At 37.4% G+C, this 22,684-nt stretch overlaps 1 protein-coding gene across 7 annotated transcripts in view; it reads right to left on the bottom strand.

Moving 5' to 3' along the window:
• Positions 1-22,684, bottom strand: part of PFKFB1 (6-phosphofructo-2-kinase/fructose-2,6-biphosphatase 1) — an 87,385-nt gene that overhangs the window by 59,873 nt on the left and 4,828 nt on the right. The window lies entirely within an intron of this gene.

The raw sequence follows: 22,684 nt of genomic DNA, 5'->3' as shown, positions 1-22,684 counted from the left end.
TGAGGGTATGGAAAAAGATATTCCATGCAAATGGAAATCAAAAGAAAGCTGGAGTAGCAATTCTCATATTAGACAAAATAGACTTTAAAATAAAGACTATTACAAGAGACAAAGGATACCACATAATGAACAAGGGATCAATCCAAGAAGAACATATAACAATTTTAAATATTTATGCACCCCAAATAACAGAACCTCAAGACATAAGGCAAATACCAACAGCCATAAAAGGGGAAATTGACAGTAACATAATCATACTAGGGGATTTTAACACCCCGCTTTCACCAATGGACAGATCATTCAAAATGAAAATAAATAAGGAAACATAAGCTTTAAATGATACATTAAACAAGATGGACTTAACTGATATCTATAGGACATTCCATCCAAAAACAACATAATACACTTTCTTCTCAAGTGCTCATGGAACATTCTCCAGGATAGATCATATCTTGGGTCACACGTCAAGCCTTGGTAAATTTAAGAGAATTGAAAGTATATATTCTGAGCACACTGCTATGAGACTAGATATCAATTACAGGAAAAAATCTGTAAAAAATACAAACACATGGAGGCTAAACAATACCCTACTTAATAACCAAGAGATCACTGAAGAAATCAAAGAGGAAATCAAAAAATACCTAGAAACAAATGACAATGAAAACACGATGCAAAAACTATGGGATCCAGCAAAGGCAGTTCTAAGAGGGAATTTTATGGAAATACAATCCTACCTTAAGAAACAAGAAACGTCTCAAATAAACAACCTAACCTTACAATTACAGCAATTAGAGAAAGAAGAACAAAAAGACCCCAAAGTTAGCAGAAGGAAAGAAATCAAAAAGATGTGATCAGAAATAAATGAAAAAGAAATGAAGGAAACGATAGCAAAGATCAATAAACTAAAAGCTTATTCTTTGAGAAGATAAAGTTGACAAACCATTAGCCAGACACATCAAGAAGAAAAGGGAGGAAACTCAAATCAATAGAATTACAGATGAAAGAGGAGAAGTAACAGCTGACACTGCAGAAATACAAAGGATCATGAGAGATTACTACAAGCAACTATATGCTGATAAAATGGACAACCTGGAAGAAATGGACAAATTCTTAGAAATGCACAACCTTCCGAGACTGAACCAGGAAGAAGTAGAAAGTATGACCAGACCAATCACAAGCAATGAAATTGAAACTGTGATTAAAAATCTTCCAACAAAAGCTCAGGACCAGATGGCTTCACAGTCAAATTCTATCAAACGTTTGGAGAAGAGCTAACACCTATCCTTCCGAAACACTTCCAAAGTATAGCAAAGGGAGGAACACTCCCAAACTGATTCTACAAGGCCACCATCACCCTGATACCAAAACCAGACAAAGATCACACAGAAAAGAAAACTACGGACCAACATCACTGATGAACATAGATGCAAAAATCCTCAATGAAATACTGCAAACGGAATCCAACAGCACATTAAAAGGATCATACACCATGATCAAGTGGAGTTTATCCCAGGAATGTAAGGATTCTTCAGTAGCCACAAATCAAACAATGTGATACACCATATTAACAAACTGAAGAATTAAAACCATATGATCATCTCAATAGATGCAGAGAAAGCTTTCAACAAAATTCAACACCCATTTATGATAAAAACCCTGCAGAAAGTAGGCATAGAGGGAACTTACCTCAACATAATAAAGGCCATATATGACAACCCCACAGCCAACATCATCCTCAATGGTGAAAAACTGAAAGCATTTCCACTAAGATCAGGAACAAGAAAAGGTTGCCCACTCTCACCACTCTTATTCAACATAGTTTTGGAAGTTTTAGCCACAACAATCAGAGAAGAAAAAGAAATAAAAGGAATCCAAATTGGAAAAGAAGAAGTAAAGCTGTCACTGTTTGCAGATGACATGATAATATACATAGAGAATCCTAAAGATGCTACCAGAAAACTACTAGAGCTAATCAAGGAATCTGGTAAAGTATCAGGATACAAGATTAATGCACCCAAATCTCTTGCATTCCTTTACACTAATGATGAAAAATCTGAAAGGGAAATCAAGAAAACACTCCCATTTACCATTGCAACAAAAAGAATAAAATATCTAGGAATAAAACCTACCTAAGGAGACAAAAGACCTGTATGCAGAAAACTATAAGATACTGATGAAAGAAATTAAAGATGATACATAAATGGTGAGATATACCATGTTCTTTGATTGGAAGAATCAACATTGTGAAAATGACTCTACTACCCAAAGCAATCTATAGATTCAATGCAATCCCTATCAAACTACCACTGGCATTTTTCACAGAACTAGAACAAAAAATTTCACAATTTGTATGGAAACACAAAAGACCCCGAATAGCCAAAGCAATCTTCAGAAAGAAAAACGGAGCTGGAGGATTCAGGTTCCTGGACTTCAGACTATACTACAAAGCTATAGTAATCAAGAGAGTATGGTACTGGCACAAAAACAGAAATATTCATTAATGGAACAGTTTAGAAAGTCCAGAGGTAAACCCACACACATATTGTCACCTTATCTCTCATAAAGGAGGCAAAAATATACAATGGAGAAAAGACAGCCTCTTCAATATGTGGTGCTGGGAAAACTGGACAGCTACATTTAAAAGAATGAAATTAGAACACTCCCTAACACCATACACAAAAATAAACTCAAAATGGATTAAAGACCTACATGTAAGGCCAGACATTCTCACACTCTAAAGGAAAACATAGGCAGAACACTCTATGACAAAAATCACAGCAAGATCCTTTTTGACCGACCTCCTAGAGAAATGGAATTAAAAACAAAAAATGACTGGGACCAAATGAAACTTCAATGCTTTTGCACAGCATAGGAAACCATAAACAAGACAAAAAGACAACCCTCAGAATGGGAGAAAATATTTGCAATGAAGCAACTGACAAAGGATTAATCTCCAAAATTTACAAGCAGCTCATGCAGCTCAATATCAAAAAACAAACAGGGCTTCCCTGGTGGTGCAGTGGTTGAGAGTCTCCCTGCCAATGCAAGGACATGGGTTCGTGCCCCAGTCTGGGAAGATCCCACATGCCGCGGAGCAGGTTGGCCCGTGAGCCATGGCCACGGAGCCTGCATATCTGGAGCCTGTGCTCTGCAACAGGAGAGGCCACAACAGTGAGAGGCCCACATACCACAAAAACAAACAAACAAACAAACAAAACAAACAAAAAAACAGCCCAATCCAAAAATGGGCAGAAGACCTAAGTAGATAGTTCTCCAAAGAAGATATACAGATTGCCAACAAACACATGAAAGAATGCTCAACATCATTAATCATTGGAGAAATGCAAATCAAAACTACAATGAGATATCATCTCACACCGGTCAGAATGGCCATCATCAAAAAATCTAGAAACAATAAGTGCTAGAGAGGGTGTGGAGAAAAGGGAACCCTCATACACTGTTGGTGGGAATGTAAATTGATACAGCCACTATGGAGAACAGTATGGAGGTTACTTAAAAAACTAAAAATAGAACTACCATACAAACCAGCAATCTCATTACTGGGCATATACCCTGAAAAAAACATAATTCAAAAGAGTCATGTACCACAATGTTCATTGAAACTCTGTTTTCAATAACCAGGACATGGAAGCAACCCAAGTGTCCATCAACAGATGAATGAATAAAGAAGATGTGGCACATATATACAATGGAATATTACTCAGCCATAAAAAGGAATGAAATTGAGTTATTTGTGGTGAGGTTGATGGGCCTAGAGTCTGTCATACAGAGTCAAGTAAGTCTGAAAGAGAAAAACAAATATCGTATGCTAACACATATATATGGAATCTAAAAAAAAAAAAAAATGGTCATGAAGAACCTAGGGGCAAGATGGGAATAAAGACACAGACCTACTAGAAAATGGACTTGAGGACAGAGGGGGGAGGAAGGATACGTTGGGCCAAAGTGAGAGAGTGGTAGTTTGTATGTGAACATATATACATTTCCAAATGTAAAATAGATAGCTAGTGAGAAGCAGTCACATAGTCAGGGAGATCAGCTCGGTATTTTGTGACTAGCTGAAGGGTGGGATAGGGAGGGTGGGAAGGAGGGAGACACAAGAGGGAAGAGATATAGGGATATATGTATATGTATAGCTGATTCACTTATTTATAAAGCAGAAACTAATGCACCATTGTAAAGCAATTATACTCCAATAAAAACGTTAAAATAAATTCAGGAATGAAAGAGGGATATTACTACTGACTTTATGGAAATAAAAATAATTATAATGGAGTTCTATGAGCAACTGTATGCCAACACAATAGCTGACTTAGACGAAATGGACAAATTATTAAAGCAATACAAACTCCCAAAACTGACTCAAGAAGACATCTAATTGATCTATAACAAGTAAAGAGATTGAATAAGTAACCAAAATAACTTGCCACAAGGAAAAGTCCAGGATTCGATGGTTTTACTGGAGAATTCTACCAAACATTTAAAGAATTAACATCAATTCTTCAAAAGCTGTTTCATAAAATAGGAGGGAATATTTCCTAACTCATTTCTTGAGTATTTCTGTGATACCAAAGGTAAACAAAGATATCAGAGAGAAATAAAATTATAGCCCAATATTTTATGAATATAGATGCAAAAATCTTCAGCAAGATATTAGCAAATTGAATCCAGAAAAATATAAAAGATTATACACTGTCACCAAGTTAGCTTTATTGTAGGAATGCAGTGTTAATTAGACCTCTGAAAATCAAGTAGTGTAATACACCACATCACTAGAATAAAGGACCAAAACCACATGATCATCTCAGTGCACATAGAAAAGGCAATTGAAAAATTAAACACTCCTTCATAATAAAACCACACAACAAACTAAGAATACAAGAGAATTTCCTCAGTCAGATAACGGACATCTATGAAAAACTCATGGCTAATATTGCACTTACTGGTGAAAGATTGTATGTTAATCCACTAAAATCAGAAACAAAAGAAGGATGTCTATTATCACTTCATCTTTTCAACATTGTACTAGAGGTTCTAGTGAGGGTAATTAGGCAAAAAGAAATAAAAGGCCTCCAGATTGTGGAGGGAGACACAAGACGGAGGAGATATGGGGATATTTGTATATGTAAAGATGTTAAATAAATAAAATTAAAAAGAAAAAAAGAAAAGAAATTAAACTATCTTTCTTTGCAGATGACATGATCTTACATGTAGAAAATTCCAAGAAATCCACTAAAAATCTACTAGTACTAATAAATGAGTTCAGCAATGTTGCAGGATACATGATCAATATATAAAAAATTATATTTCCATAAAGAAGCAAGAACAAGCAAAATGAAATTAATAAAAACAATTCAATTTACAATAGCATCAAAAATACTTAGGAATACTTACAAGCAATGCAAAACTTATACTCTGAAAACTTACACTGTTGAAATTAAAGAGGACCTAAATAAATGGAACAACAACTCATGTTCATGGACCTAAGACTTAATAATGTTAAGGTGTCAGTATTCTCTAATTGGTCTACAGATTCAACACAGCCCTATCAAAATCTCAGCTGACTTCTTTGCAGAAATTGAAAAGTTGATCCTAAAGTTCACATGGAAATTCAAGGGGCCTAGAAGAGCCAAAATCATCCTGAAAAAGAAGAACAAAGTTGGAGGACTCACATTTCCCAATTTCAAAACTTAATTTAAAAAAACTATAGTAATAAAGACAGTGTTGTACTGGCATAAGGATATATATATTTATCCTTATATATATCTATAAACCTTATATATATATAAACCATTGAAACAGGACTGAAAACTCAGACATAAACTCTGTAACTTATGGTCAACTGATTTTCATCAAGGCTGCCAAAACAAGTCAGTGGTAGAAAGAAGTCGTTTCAACAAATGGTGCTGGAACAACTGAATATCCACATGCAGAGAATGCAGTTGGACTCCTACCTCACATCATATGCAAAAATTAACTCAAAATGAGTCAAAGACCTAAATGTAAGAGCTAAAACTATAAAAGTCTTAGAAGAAGAAAACCTAGGCATAAATTTTTGTGACCTTGGATTAGACAATGGCTTCAGGGACATGACACCTAACACAAACAACAATAGAAAAAATAAGTAAATTGGACTTCATTAAAATTAAGAACTTTTGTGCTTCAAAAGACACTCTCAAGAAAGTGAAAAGATAGCTCACAGAATGGGAATAAATATTTGCAAACCATATATTTGACAAGAGTCTAGTTCCCAGAATACAAAAAGGAAAAATCAACCCAAATAAAAAGACAAATAACCCAGTTTAAAAACGAGCAAAGAATCTGAATAGACTTTTCTCCAAAGAAGATATACAAATGGCCAATAAGTACATGAAAAGATGCTCAACATCATTAGGCATTAATAAAATGCAAATGGGACTCACAGTGATATATCATTTCATACACACTTAGGATGGCTATAATTTTAAAAATGTTAGTGAGGATATAGAGAAATTAGAATGCTCATATGTTGCTTTTGGGAATGTAAAATGTGAAGCCACTTTGAAAACCAGTTTAGCAGTTCCTCAAAACATTACAGATAGAATTACCAGAGGACTCAGCATTTCCACTCCTAGGTATATATTCAAGAGAAATGAAAACATATGTGCACAAAAAAACTTGTGAAAGAATGTTCATGACAGCATTACTCATAATAGCCAAAACAGAAACAAACCAAATTTCCATCAATTCATGAATGGGTAAACAAAATGTGGTGTATCTATATAATGCAATATTATTCAGCTATATAAAGGAATGAAGTATCTACACATGCTACAACATAGGTTAACTTTGAAAATGTTATGCCCAATGGAAGAAGCCAGATACAAAATGCCACATATTGTATGATTCCATTAATGTGAAATGTCCAGAATAGGCAAAACTATGGAAACAATAAGTAGATTTTAGTGGCTGCCAGTGACTGAGGGGAGAGGGGAATCTGGAACGACACTAAAGGGTATGGGGTTTCTTTGTGGGGTGATGAAATGTTCTGGAATTAGTAATGATGGTATACAACCATGCAAATATACTAAAAACCAATAAGTTGTACACTTTAAAATGGTGAGTTTTATGGTATGTGAATTACATCTCTATCAAAAACATTTTTCTTATACCAATCAGAATGGCCATCATTAAAAAGTCTACACATAATAAATGCTGGAGAGGATATGGAGAAAAAGGAAACCTCCTATACTGTTGGTGGGAATGTAAATTGGTGCAACTACTGTGGAGAACAGTATGGAGGTTCTTTACAAAGTTAAAAATAGAGTTACCATATCATCCTGTAATCCCACTCTTGGGCATATATCCAGAGAAAAATCTAATTTGAAAATATACATGCATTCCAATGTTCATAGCAACACTATTTACAATAGCCAAGACATGGAAGCAACCTAAATGTCCATCAGCAGATGAATGAATAAAGAAGATGTGGTACATATATACAATCGAATATTACTCTGCCATAGAAAAGAATGAAATAATGCCATTTGCAGCAACATGGATAAACTTAGAGATTATCATGTTAAGTGAAGTAAGTCAGACAGAGAAAGACAAATATCATATGATATCACTTATAAGTGGAATCTTAAAAATGATACAAATGAATTATTTACAAAACAGAAATAGATGCACAAACATAGAAAACAAACATGGTTACCAAAGGGGATAGCAGGGGTGAGGGGGAGAGATAAATTAGGAGTTTGGGATTAACATATACAAACATATATAAAACAGATAAACAACAAGGGCCTACTGTATAGCACAGGGAACTATATTCAATATCTTGTAATAACCTATAATGGAAAAGAATCTGAAAAAGAATACATACGCTGAATCACTTTGCTGTACAGTTGAAACTAAAACTAACACAACATTGTAAATTAACTTACTTCAATAAAAATGGTTAAAACCATTTTTAAAAAGTGTAAGAAAGATATACCAGGCAAATATAAAGCTAAATAAAGCAAATATATATACATATATATTAATATCAGGAAAAAAATTGTAGGACAAAATGATACTAGATTACCAGAAATAATTTCCTTACACATTGATAAATATTCAATATACCAGAAATATATAGCAATTCTAAATTTGGAACTATTTACAAAGCTTCAAAATTGACATAGGTCAGGGGAAGATGGCGGAAGAGTAAGACGCAGAGATCACCTTCCTCCCAACAGATACACCAGAAATAAATCTACACGTAGAACAACTCCTACAGAACACCTACTGCATAGTGGCAGAAGACCTCAGACCTCCCAAAAGGCAAAAAAACTCCCCACGTACCTGGGTAGGGCAAAAGAAAAAACAGAGACAAAAGAATAGGGACGGGACCGGCACCAGTGGGAGGGAGCTGTGAAGGAGGAAAGGTTTCCACACACTAGGAAGCCCCTTCACGGGCAGAGACTGCGGGTGGTGGAGGGGGGAGCTTCGAGGCCGCGGAGAAGAGCACAGCAACAGGGGTGCGGAGGGCAAAGCGGAGAGATTCCCGCACAGAGGATCAGTGCCGACCGGCACTCACCAGCCCGAGAGGCTTGTCTGCTTACCAGCCGGGGTGGGCAGGGCTGCGAGCTGAGGCTCGGACTTTGGTCGGAGCGGAGGGAAAGGACTGGGGTTGGCTGCGTGAACACAGCCTGAAGGGGGTAGGGCACCACGGGTAGCCGGGAGGGAGTCTGGGAAAAGGTCTGGAGCTGCCGAAGAGACAAGAGACTTTTTCTTCCCTCTTTGTTTCCTGCTGCGTGAGGAGAGGGGATTAAAAGCGCTGCTTAAAGGAACTCCAGAGATGGGCGCGACCCACGGCTAAAAGCGCGGACCCCAGAGACGGGCGGGAGACGCTAAGGCTGATGCTGCCGCCACCAAGGGGCCTGTGTGCGAGCACAGGTCACTATTCACACCCCTCTTCCGGGGAGCCTGTGCAGCCTGCCACTGCCAGGTTCCTGGGATCCAGGGACAACTTCCCCGGGAGAACGCACAGCGGGCCTCAGGCTGGTGCAACGTCATGCCCGCCTCTGCCGCCGCAGGCTTGCCCTGCACACCGCGCCCCTCCCTCCCCCTAGCCTGAGTGAGCCAGAGCCCCCGAATCAGCAGCTCCTTTAACCCCGTCCTGTCTGAGCAAAAAACAGACGCCCTCCAGCGACCTAAACGCAGAGGCAGGGCCAAATCCAAAGCTGAGCCCCTGGGAGCTGTGAGAACAAAGAAGAGAAAGGGAAATCTCTCCCAGCAGCCTCAGAAGCAGCGGATTAAAGCTCCACAATCAACTTGATGTACCCTGCAACTGTGGAATACCTGAATAGACAACGAATCATCCCAAATTGAGGAGGTGGACTTTGAGAGCAAGATCTATGATTTTTTCCCCTTTTACTCTTTTTGTGAGTGTGTGTGTGCTTCTGTGTGAGATTTTGTCTGTATAGCTTTGCTTCCACCATTTGCCCTAGGGTTCTATCTGTCCGTTTTTTTAAAAATGTTTTTTCTTAATAATTAATTTTAATAACTTTATTTTACTTTATTTTCTTTCTTTCTTTCTTTCTTTCTTTCTTTCTTTCTTTCTTTCTTTCTTTCTTTCTTCCTTTCCTTCCTTCCTTCCTTCCTTCCTTCCTTTCCTCCTGTAGACAACGAAACATCCCAAATTGAGGTGGTGGGCTTTGAGAGCAAGATTTATGATTTTTTCCCCTTTTCCTCTTTTTGTGAGTCTGTATGTGTATACTTCTGTGTGAGATTTTGTCTGTATAGCTTTGCTTCCACCATTTGTCCTAAGGTTCTATCCTTCCGTTTTTTTAAAATTTTTTTCTTAATAATTATTTTTAAATTTAATAACTTTATTATAATTTACTTTATTTTATTTTACTTTATCTTCTTTCTTTCTTTCTTTTTTCCTTCCTTCCCTACTTCCTTCCCTCCTTCCTTCCTCCCACTGTCCCTCCCTCCCTCCCTCCCTCCTTTCTTTCTTTCTTTCCTTCTTTCCTTCTCTCCTTCTTTTCTTCTTTCTTTCTTTCTTCCTTCTTTCCTTCCTTCCTACCTTTCTTTCTTTCTTTCTTTCTTTCTTTCTTTCTTCCTACTTCTATTAATTCTTTCTCTCTACTTTTTCTCCCTTTTATTCTGAGCCTTGTGGATGAAAGGCTCTTGGTACTGCAGCCAGGGGTCAGTGCTGTGCCTCTGAGGTGGGAGAGCCAACTTCAGAACACTGGTCCACAAAACACATCCCAGCTCCACATAATATCAAACGGCAAAAATCTCCCAGAGATCTCCATCTCAACGCCAGCACCCAACTTCACTCAACGACCAGCAAGCTACAGTGCTGGACAGTCTATGACAAACAACTAGAAAGACAGGAACACACCCCACCTAGTACCAGAGAGGTTGCCTAAAATCATAATAAGTCCACAGACACCCCAAAACATACCACCAGACGTGGACCTGCCCACCAGAGAGACAAGAAACAGCCTCATCCACCAGAACACAGGCACTAGTCTCCTCCACCAGGAAGCCTACACAAAACACTGAACCAACCTTAGCCACTGGGGACAGACATCAAAAACAACGGAAACTGCGAACCTGCAGCCTGCAAAAAGGAGACCCCAAACACAGTAAGATAAGCAAAATGAGAAGACAAAAAACACACAGCAGATGAAGGAGCAAGATAAAAACCCACCAGACCTAACAAATGAAGAGGAAATAGGCAGTTTACCTGAAAAGGAATTCAGAATAATGATAGTAAAGATGATCCAAAATCTTGGAAATAGAATAGACAAAATGCAAGAAACATTTAACAAGTACCCAGAAGAACTAAAGATGAAACAAACAATGGTGAACAGCACAATAAATGAAATGAAAAATACTCTAGATGGGATCAATAGCAGAATAACTGAGGCAGAAGAATGGATAAGTGACCTGGAAGATAAAATAGTGGAAATAGCTACTGCAGAGCAGAATAAAGAAAAAAGAATGAAAAGAACTGAGGACAGTCTCAGAGACCTCTGGGACAACACTAAGCGCACCAACATTTGAATTATAGGGGTTCCAGAAGAAGAAGAGAAAAAGAAAGGGACTGAGGAAATATTTGGAGAGATTATAGTTGAAAACTTCCCTAATATGGGAAAGGAAATAGTTAACCAAGTCCAGGAAGCACAGAGAGTCCCATACAGGATATATCCAAGGAGAAATACGCCAAGACACGTATTAATCAAACTGTCAAAAATTAAATACAAAGAAAGCATATTAAAAGCAGCAAGGGAAAAACAACAAATAACACACAAGGGAATCCCCATAAGGTTAACAGCTGATCGCTCAGCAGAAACTCTGCAAGACAGAAGGGAGTGGCAAGACATACTGAAAGTGATGAAGGAGAAAAACCTGCAACCAAGATTACTCTACCCACCAAGGATCTCATTCAGATTTGGTGGAGAAATTAAAACGTTTACAGACAAGCAAAACATGAGAGAGTTCAGCACCACTAAACCAGCTTTACAACAAATGCTAAAGGAACTTCTCCAGGCAAGAAACACAAGAGACGGAAAAGACCTACAATAATGAACCGAAAACAATTTAGGAAATGGGAATAGGAACATACATATCGATAATTACCTTAAATGTAAATGCACTAAATGCTCCCACCAAAAGACATAGATTGGCTGAATGGATACAAAAACAAGACCCATATATATGCTGTCTACAAGAGACCCACTGCAGACCTAGAGACACATACAGACTGAAAGTAAGGGGATGGAAAAAGATATTCCATGCAAATGGAAACCAAAAGAAAGCTGGAGAAGCAATTCTCATATCAGACACAATACTATAAAATAAAGACTATTAGAAGAGACAAAGAAGGACACTACATAATGATCAAGGGATCGATCCAAGAACAAGATATAACAACTGTAAATATGTATGCACCCAACATAGGAGCACCTCAATACATAAGGCAAATACTAACAGCCGTAAAAGGGGCAATTGACAGTAACACATTCATAGTAGGGGACTTTAACACCCCACTTTCACCCATGGACAGATCATGCAAAATGAAAATAAATAAGGAAACACAAGCTTTAAATGATACCTTAAACAAGATGGACTTAATTGATATTTATAGGACATTCCATCCAAAAACAACAGAATACACATTTTTCTCAAATGCTCATGGAACATTCTCCAGGATAGATCATATCTTGGGTCACAAATCAAGCCTTGGTAAATTTAAGAAAATTGAAATTGTATCAAGTATCTTTTACGACCACAATGCTATGAGACTAGATATCAATTACAGGAAAAGATCTGTAAAAAATACAAACACATGGAGGCTAAACAATACACCACTTAATAACAAAGTGATCACTGAAGAAATCAAAGAGGAAATCAAAAAATACCTAGAAACAAAGGACAATGGAGACACGATGACCCAAAACCTATGGGATTCATCAAAAGCAGTTCTAAGAGGGCTTCCCTGGTGGTGCAGTGGTTGAGAGTCCGCCTGCCGATGCAGGGGAATACGGGTTCGTGCCCTGGTCTGGGAAGATCTCACATGCCGCGGAGCGGCTAGACCCGCGAGCCATGGCCACTGAGCTTGCGTGTCCAGAGCCTGTGCTGTGCAACAGGAGAGGCCACAGCAGTGAGAGGCCTGCATACTGCAAAAAAAAAAAAAAAGTAGTTCTAGGAGGGAAGTTTATAGCAATACAAGCCTACCTTAAGAAATAGGAAACATCTCGAATAAACAACCTAACCTTGCACCTAAAGCAATTAGAGAAAGAAGAACAAAAAACCCCCAAAGTCAGCAGAAGGAAAGAATTCATAAAAATCATATCAGAAATAAATGAAAAAGAAATGAAGGAAACAATAGCAAAGATCAATAAAACTAAAAGCTGGTTCTTTGAGAAGATAAACAAAATAGATAAACCATTAGCCAGTCTCATCAAGAAAAAAAGGAAGAAGACTCAAATCAATAGAATTATAAATTAAAAAGGAGAAGTAACAACTGACACTGCAGAAATACAAAAGATCATGAGAGATTACTACAAGTAACTCTATGCCAATAAAATGGACAACCTGGAAGAAATGGACAAATTCTTAGAAATGCACAACCTGCCAATACTGAATCAGGAAGAAATAGAAAATATGAACAGACCAATCACAAGCACTGAAATTGAAACTGTGATTAAAAATCTCCCAACCAACAAATGCCCAGGACCAGATGGCTTCACAGGTGAATTCTATCAAACATTTAGAGAAGAGCTAACACCTATCCTTCTCAAACTATTCCAAAATATAGCAGAGGGAGGAACACTCCCAAATTCCTTCTGCAAGGCCACCATCACCTTGATACCAAAACCAGACAAAGACGTCGCAAAGAAAGAAAACTACAGGCCAATATCACTGATGAACATAGATGCAAAAATCCTCAACAAAATACTAGCAAACAGAATCCAACAGCACATTAAAAGGATCATACACCATGATCAAGTGGGGTTTATTCCAGGAATGCAAGGATTCTTCAATATACGCAAATCAATCAATGTGATAAACCATATTAACAAATTGAAGGAGAAAAACCATATGATCATCTCAATAGATACAGGGAAAGCTTTTGACAAAATTCAACACCCATTTATGATAAAAACCCTTCAGAAAGTAGGCATACAGGGAACTTTCCTCAACATAATAAAGGCCATATATGACAAACCCACAGCCAACATCATCCTCAAAGGTGAAAAACTGAAAGCATTTCCACTAAGATCAGGAACAAGACAAGGTTGCCCACTCTCACCACTCTTATTCAATATAGTTTTGGAAGTTTTAGCTGCAGCAATCAGAGAAGAAAAGGAAATAAAAGGAATCCAAATTGGAAAAGAAGAAGTAAAGCTGTCACTGTTTGCAGATGACATGATACTATATATAGAGAATCCTAAAGATGCTACCAGAAAACTACTAGAGCTAATCAATGAATTTGGTAAAATAGCAGGATACAAAATGAATGCACAGAAATCTCTGGCATTCCTATACACTAATGATGAAAAATCTGAAAGGGAAATCAAGAAAACGCTCCCATTTACCATTGCAACAAAAAGAATAAAATATCTAGGAATAAACCTACCTAAGGAGACAAAAGACCTGTATGCAGAAAATTATAAGACACTGATGAAAAAATTAAAGATGATACAAATAGATGGAGAGATATACCATGTTCTTGGATTGGAAGAATCAACCTTCTGAAAATGACTCTACTACCCAAAGCAATCTATAGATTCAATGCAATCCCTATCAAACTACCACTGGCATTTTTCACAGAACTAGAACAAAAAATTTCACAATTTGTATGGAAACACAAAAGACCCCGAATAGCCAAAGCAATCTTGAGAATGAAAAACAGAGCTGGAGGAATCAGGCTCCCTGACTTCAGACTATACTACAAAGGTACAGTAGTCAAGACAGTATGGTACTGGCACAAAAACAGAAAGATAGATCAGTGGAACAGGATAGAAAGCCCAGAGATAAACCCACGCACATATGATCACCTTTTCTTTGATAAAGGAGGAAGGAATGTACAGTGGAGAAAGGACAGCCTCTTCAATAAGTGGTGCTGGGAATACTGGACAGGTACATGTAAAAGTATGACATTAGATCACTCCCTAACACCATACACAAAAATAAGTTCAAAATGGATTAAAGACCTAAATGTAAGGCCAGAAACTATCAAACTCTTAGAGGAAAACATAGGCAGAACACTCTATGACATAAATCACAGCAAGATCCTTTTTGACCCACCTCCTAGAGAAATGGAAATAAAAACAAAAATAAACAAATGGGACCTAATGAAACTTCAAAGCTTTTGCACAGCAAAGGAAACCATAATCTTTGATAAAGGTGGCAGGAATGTACAATGGAGAAAGGACAGCCTCTTCAATAAGTGGTGCTGGGAAAACTGGACAGGTACATGTAAAAGTATGAGATTAGATCACTCCCTAACACCATACACAAAAATAAGCTCAAAATGGATTAAAGACCTAAATGTAAGGCCAGAAACTATCAAACTCTTAGAGGAAAACATAGGCAGAACACTCTATGACATACATCACAGCAAGATCCTTTCTGACCCACCTCCTAGAGTAATGGAAATAAAAACAAAAATAAACAAATGGGACCTAATGAAACTCCAAAGCTTTTGCACAGCAAAGGAAACCATAAACAATACCAAAAGACAACCCTCAGAATGGGAGAAAATATTTGCAAATGAAGCAACCGACAAAGGATTAATCTCCAAAATTTACAAGCAGCTCATGCAGCTCAATAACAAGAAAACAAACAACCCAATCCAAAAATGGGCAGAAGACCTAAATAGACATTTCTCCAAAGAAGATATACAGACTGCCAACAAACACATGAAAGAATGCTCAACATCATTAATCATTAGAGAAATGCAAATCAAAACTACAATGAGATATCATCTCACACCAGTCAGAATGGCCATCATCAAAAAATCTAGAAACAAGAAATGCTGGAGAGGGTGTGGAGAAAAGGGAACACTCTTGCACTGCTGGTGGGAATGTGAATTGGTTCAGCCACTATGGAGAACAGTATGGAGGTTCCTTAAAAAACTACAAATAGAACTACCATATGACCCAGCAATCCCACTACTGGGCATATACCCTGAGAAAACCAAAATTCAAAAAGAGTCATGTACCAAAATGTTCATTGCAGCTCTATTTACAATAGCCCGGAGATGGAGACAACCTAAGTGCCCGTCATCGGATGAATGGATAAAGAAGATGTGGCACATATATACAATGGAATATTACTCAGCCATAAAAAGAAACGAAATTGAACTATTTGTAATGAGGTGGATAGACCTAGAGTCTGTCATACAGAGTGAAGTAAGTCAGAAAGAAAAAGACAAATACCGTATGCTAACACATATATATGGAATTTAAGGAAAAAAAAATGTCATGAAGAACCTAGGGGTAAGACAGGGATAAAGATACAGACCTACTGGAGAACGGACTTGAGGTTATGGGGAGGGGGAAGGGTGAGCTGTGACAGGGCGAGAGAGAGTCATGGGCATATACACACTAACAAACGTAGTAAGGTAGATAGCTAGTGGGAAGCAGCCGCATGGCACAGGGATATTGGCTCGGTGCTTTGTGACAGCCTGGAGGGGTGGGATAGGGAGGGTGGGAGGGAGGGAGACGCAACAGGGAAGACATATGGGAACATGTGTTTATGTATGACTGATTCACTTTGTTATAAAGCAGAAACTAACACACCATTGTAAAGCAATTATACTCCAATAAAGATGTTAAAAAAAAAAAAGGAAACCATAAACAAGATCAAAAGACAACTCTCAGAATGGGAGAAAATATTTGCTTATGAAGCAACTGACAAAGGATTAATTTCCAAAATTTACAAGCAGTTCATGCAGCTCAATAACAAAAAAAATACAACCCAGTCCAAAAATGGGCAGAAGACCTAAATAGACATTTCTCCAAAGAAGATATACAGACTGCCAACAAACACATGAAAGAATGCTCAACATCATTAATCATTAGAGAAATGAAAATCAAAACTACAATGAGATATCATCTCACACCAGTCAGAATGGCCATCATCAAAAAATCTAGAAACAATAAATGCTGGAGAGGGTGTGGAGAAAAGGGAACACTCTAGCACTGCTGGTGGGAATGTGAATTGGTATAGCCACTATGGAGAACAGTATGGAGGTTCCTTAAAAAACTACCAATAGAGCTACCATATGACCCAGCAATCCCACTATTGGACATATACCCTGAGAAAACCATAATTCAAAAAGAGTCATGTACCAAAATGTTCATTTCAGCTCTATTTATAATAGCTTGGAGATGGAAACAACCTAAGTGCCCATCATCGGATGAATGGATAAAGAAGATGTGACACATATATACAATGGAATATTACTCAGCCATAAAAAGAAACAAAATTGAGCTATTTGTAATGAGGTGGATAGACCTAGAGTCTGTCATACAGAGTGAAGTAAGTCAGAAAGAAAAAGACAAATACCGTATGCTAACACATATATATGGAATTTAAGAAAAAAAAAATGTCATGAAGAACCTAGGGGTAAGACAGGGATAAAGATACAGACCTACTGGAGAATGGATTTGAGGATATGGGGAGGGGGAAGGGTGAGCTGTGACAGGGCGAGAGAGAGGCATGGACATTTATACACTAACAAACTTAAGGTAGATAGCTAGTGGGAAGCATGGTGCTTTGTGACCGCCTGGAGGGGTGGGATAGGGAGGGTGGGAGGGAGGGAGATGCAAGAGTGAAGAGATATGGGAACATATTTATATGTATAACTGATTCACTTGTTATAAAGCAGAAACTAACACACCATTGTAAAGCAATTATACCCCAATAAAGATTTTTTTAAAAATTGACATAGTTACAAGGAGACATTAACAAATTTTCCATATCAACAAGCAGACAACATTCTGGAAGAATATAGAGCATTTGAGCCAGATTAACAAAGATGACTTAATTGAAGTATATAGTACTCTGAACCCAGTTGTAAAGTGTGCATTTTTTTCAAGTTCTCATGGAATTTTTACCAAAAATTATCACACGTTTGTCCATAAAGCAAATCTCGATAGATTTCAAACAATTGAAATCTTACAAAGTTTGTTCTCTAAGGAGAATGGAATTAAATTGGAAATGGCAAGGGCACTGATCTGTCAAAACAGAAGCTGGCCCAAGGGCTTGGCACCAATTGGTAGAGGCCTCCTTCTGTGTTAGGCATTAACCCTTTAGTTGCTGGATGATAATCTGTAGGTCTTAGCAGTCCTGGGAAAGGGACTGAGGTGGCCAGGGCTACTGGGTAAGTGATGGAGAAACTAAGAAAGCCTGGAGCAGTGCGTATTTACCAAATGGTCTGGAAATAGTTTTAAAATTCATATGTCCATACAATTGTGCATCTGTGGAATATCAGCCCTGTTTAGTAGGCCAATTATACAATCAGATGCTTATATTCAAAAGGAAGAAAGTCTGAAAATTAATAAGCTGTGCATCCAACTCGAGAAATTAAAAAAAGAACAACAGAATAAATCCAAGTAAAGTGAAAAGAAAAGAATAATGATAAGGAAAATAGCTAAATAAAAAGTAAAGGACATCACAGAAAGAATCAGAAAGCCAAAAGTTGACTATTTTAAAAAACTTATAAAAGTGACAAACTTTTGGCAAGATTGATCAAGAGGAAGAAAGAGAAGGTACAAATAAACAAGGTTAAGAGGATATAAATGCAACAGAGATTTTTAAAAATATGGAGATAAGAAGTTTATGCAAATAAATTTGAAAAATGACATGAAATAGAAAAATTCCTAGAAAACCGTAATTTAACAACACTGACAAGAAGAAATAGCAAACTGGAATGATTCTATAGCTATTTAAAAGGCTGTATCCATTAAAATTTTTCTTACAAAGAAGACACCAAGCCCGGATATTTTTACCTGGAAGTTGTGCTAAATATTTAAAGAACGAATAGTTCCTTGGACAAACTCTGTGAGAAAATAGAATGAAAGGAAATAGTTCCCACTTCATTTTATGACACAAAAGTCAAACAGGGACCTGGAACTATGAGAATGGAAAATGTACAGGTCACTCTCATTCATAAACAAAATGCCAAATTCCTGAACAAAATATTAATGAACTAAATCCAGCAGTTTTTATTTATCCTAGGATTGCAAGATAAGTTCCAAACAAGAAAAACCTCTAATGTAATTCACATTAACAGATTAAAATAGAAAATCAACCTGTCATCTCAGTGGATACAGAAGCCATGTTTATAAAATTCAACATTTACTCATCTTTAAAATATCCTAAAATATAAGTAGGACTACATAAAATTAAAAACTTCTGTATAGCAGAGGAAACAACAAAATGAAAGCCAACCTGTGGAATGGTAGAAAATGTTTGCAAACCTTATATCTGATAAAGAGTTAATATCCAAAATATATAGGGAAATACTACAACCCAACAGCCAAAAAACCAAATACCTACTTTAAAAATGGGCAAGAGCCTGAATAGATATTTCTATAAGGAAGACATACAGATGGACAACAGGTATATGAAAAGATGTTCAACATCATCAATTATCAAGGAAATGCAAATCAAAACCACAGTGAGATATCATCTTACACTAGTTAGGATGGCTATCCTAAAAAAATGAAATACAACTGTTGACAAGGATGTGGAAATAAAGGGAAACCTCATACATTGTTGGTGGGAATGTTAATCGGTGTTGCTATGGAAAGCAGTATGGTGAATCCTCCAAATGTTAAAAAGAGAACTACTATGTGATCCAGCAATCTCCTTTCTGGGTATATATCCAAAGAAATTGAAATCAGTATCTCAGAGAGATACCTACACTCTCATATTCACAGCAGCATTATTCACAATGGTCAAGATATGGAAGTAACCTAAGTGCCCACTGGTGAATGAATGGATAAAGGAAATGTACATATACATGCATATATGTAATGGAATATTATTCAGGCTTTAAAAAGAAAGAAATCCTGTCATTTGCAACACCATGGATGAAACTGGAGAATATTATACTAAGTGATGTAAACCAAGAACAGAATGAAAAATACTGCTTGATACCACATATGTTTAGGATCTAAAAATGTCAAACTCATAAAAGCAAAAAATAGAATGGTGGTTGCTAAGGGCTAGGATGGGGCAGGGGAAATGAGAAGGGATTAGTCAAATGGTACAAAGTTTTGTTTTTGCAAGAAAAATACATCTTAGAAATCTGCTGTACAGCATAGTGCCTACAGTTAATAATATTGTACACATTAAAAATTGCTAAGAAGGTAAATCTTTTGTTGAATAATTATTATTGGCTAATAATAATAGTAAATAAAGTAGATAGGAGTAAAAAAAAGTCCTATTGGCAAACTAAGAACAAACTGGAACTTTCTTAACCTGTTAATGGTATCTACAAAAAAAATTATAGCAAACTTACTCAATGGTGAAACTTTAAAAGCATTACCTTTAAAATTAGGTTCAACATAAACATGCACAATACTAACATTTCTATTCGACGTTGGTGCACATGTATCAAAGGTAGGAGGTCCTAGCAGTGCAGTAATATAAGAAAAGAGATTTTAAAAAATAAGGATTGGAAGGGAAAAAAGAAAACTGTCATTTACATATAAATTATCAAAATTAATAAGAAGGTTTATCAGGTTTGCTAGTTGCAAATGCAATATACGAAAAAACCACAATTATGTTTGTACTCATTAGCAGTAAATTGGTATAAAATGTAATTTTCTAAAAAGGTATACAATAGCAACAAAAATAAGCAAAAAAAGTCTTATACTGATGTATAAGCCCTTTTAACTTATAAAACTTCACTCAAATAACATCGAAAAAGTCTAAATAGAGAGGCACACCATGTTTACAGAAGACTCGATATCACAAAATGTTAATTCTCCTTAAATTGATATACAGATTGACTGTAATTCCAATCAAAATCCCAAAAGGTGTGTGTGTGTGTGTGTGTGTGTGTAACTTGAAAAAGTGATTCCAAAATTTATGGGGACAAAAATCCTCATTGCATAATTGTTCATAACCCAAAACGAAACTACCTAAAGGTACATCAATAGTAAGATGGATAAGTAAATCATGGGATATTCACAAAATGTAATATTACACAGCAAGGAGAATAAACCAACTGCATGCAACAATATTATACATGGCACAAAAAAACATAACACTGAATGCGAAAAACCAAGTCACAGATGAATATACACAGCTGTTCAAGCACTTTACACACGTTAATGCATTTAATCCTCAAAACCGTCATTAGGTGATTGTGTGCATCCCCTCCCCCACTGCCCACTGTGGGGGTGGGCAGGTCTTCTAGAGAGAATGCTCCAAGCAGGAGGTAATTCAGATCTTTCTGGGGTAAATAACCTGGCCTCCTCAGCAAGGGAGGTGAGGCAGACATTGCCCAGGGCACTAGCTAAGTTTATTTTATCTGCGGTCTGACATAATTCAGTCAATCACTAATGAGTTACTGTCTTGTATACACAGAGCCCCATGCTTGGCTATGGTGAGTGGTAGAGTGGAAGTAGCACAGAGCGACCATTTACTGAGTATCTGCTATGTGCCAGGCTTCGGGCTTGATGCTGGGGATATGATGGGCAAAAAGACCACACACCCACCTTCTTGTTTAAATAATCATAATAATAATAATAAGATTTATTGAGTATTTACTATGCACCGGACATTCTTCTAAGCATTTTATATGCTTTAGTTCTCTAATCTTCACAACACTATTACTAACTTCTTTTGACAGGTGAGGAAATGGAAGGACAGGTAAGTTAAGAGAATTGTCCAAGGTCACAGAGGCAGGAGGTGGCAGAGCTGGGACTCAAAGCTAGGCAGTCTGAATCACTGAATCACCTCAACAACATGGGGAAGTAGGTATTAATTCTGTCTTCCAGCTGAGGAAAGACGGGCTCAGAAATAAAGTGAGCACATATTTATTTTGCACCCTCTATATGACAAACACTATAATAGGTGATTTATATCTATTATTTCTCCAATCTGAAAGACAGAGTTCCCAGGAATATAAGGGTCCTAACAATGGAGGACCCAGGTATGCAGAGAGTGGCTTGCCTGCTTGCCAGCTAAACCCAACAGCCCCTTAGAAAGGACAGAGTGGCTTGGTGAGTGAGGGTGGGGTGTAATTCTCAGTCTCATCCAGGCTCCTAGATCACCAGATGAGAGATTGAAACTGCTGGTGGAGAGGAGGAGGAAGAAGAACAGGAGGTTGGTTTTTACCCCTCTCCCTCTATCCACAACCTCCATTCTACATAGTATATTTAACATCCTACATCTTCCTGGATCCTCCCCTCACTAGCCCTGAGCCTGGACCTCCTCTAGCATTAGCATAGTGGAAGCTTGGTCAGTTGGTCCTTGAGATGTCTGGGTCCCACACTCCACAGCTGTCTTATCTCTGCACACCTTATGGCTCCTCAGGCCAACATTCTTGGGCTGGCAGCACCTTGATCCACAACTGTACACTGTTATCTATTGGAAATGGTATAGTCTACTTAAAAAATATATTTTACAGGTTTTGTTTGCTTCCCCTTTGAACCTGCTCTTTCTTAAATTTTCAAAGTGAACATTACACCAGCAGGCTTTCCCTGAATGTCTTCTCCCTCAACTCCCCAGAGCAGCAAAAGTGTCCATATGTGCCAAGAAGGCAATGCAGGAGACAGGACACCCAGCCTTTCCCAACCCAGTCAGAGGCTTATTAGAAGAGGCCTGAGAAAGGGGAGGAGCAAAACCGACCAATGATACGGTACTGTTGTGTACCCATCACCTGTCCTCTGAGAAACAATGCCAGGAACCATCACCTTATTTCACCCAAGCACTATCAGACAGTACTAATTTCCAGACACTTCACTGATGTCGCCAAAATAAAACATTTAGGCTAACATTGAACTAGAAACATCAAATTTCCAATAAGAAGTATTCCAAACAAGCTCTGGTGAAGAAAGAAAAAAATTCCTAGTCAAAAATCCCTCTGATTATGATGGTCTTTATATAATCCTCATTCTTTCTCTGTCTTCATCTCTCTCTTTCTATCTTT

Source organism: Orcinus orca, chromosome X (genome assembly GCF_937001465.1).
Source record: "Orcinus orca chromosome X, mOrcOrc1.1, whole genome shotgun sequence".
Taxonomy (NCBI): Eukaryota; Metazoa; Chordata; class Mammalia; order Artiodactyla; family Delphinidae; genus Orcinus; species Orcinus orca.
The sequence above is the reverse complement of the archived record's forward strand: the minus strand, read 5'-3'. Positions and strand labels throughout refer to the sequence as shown.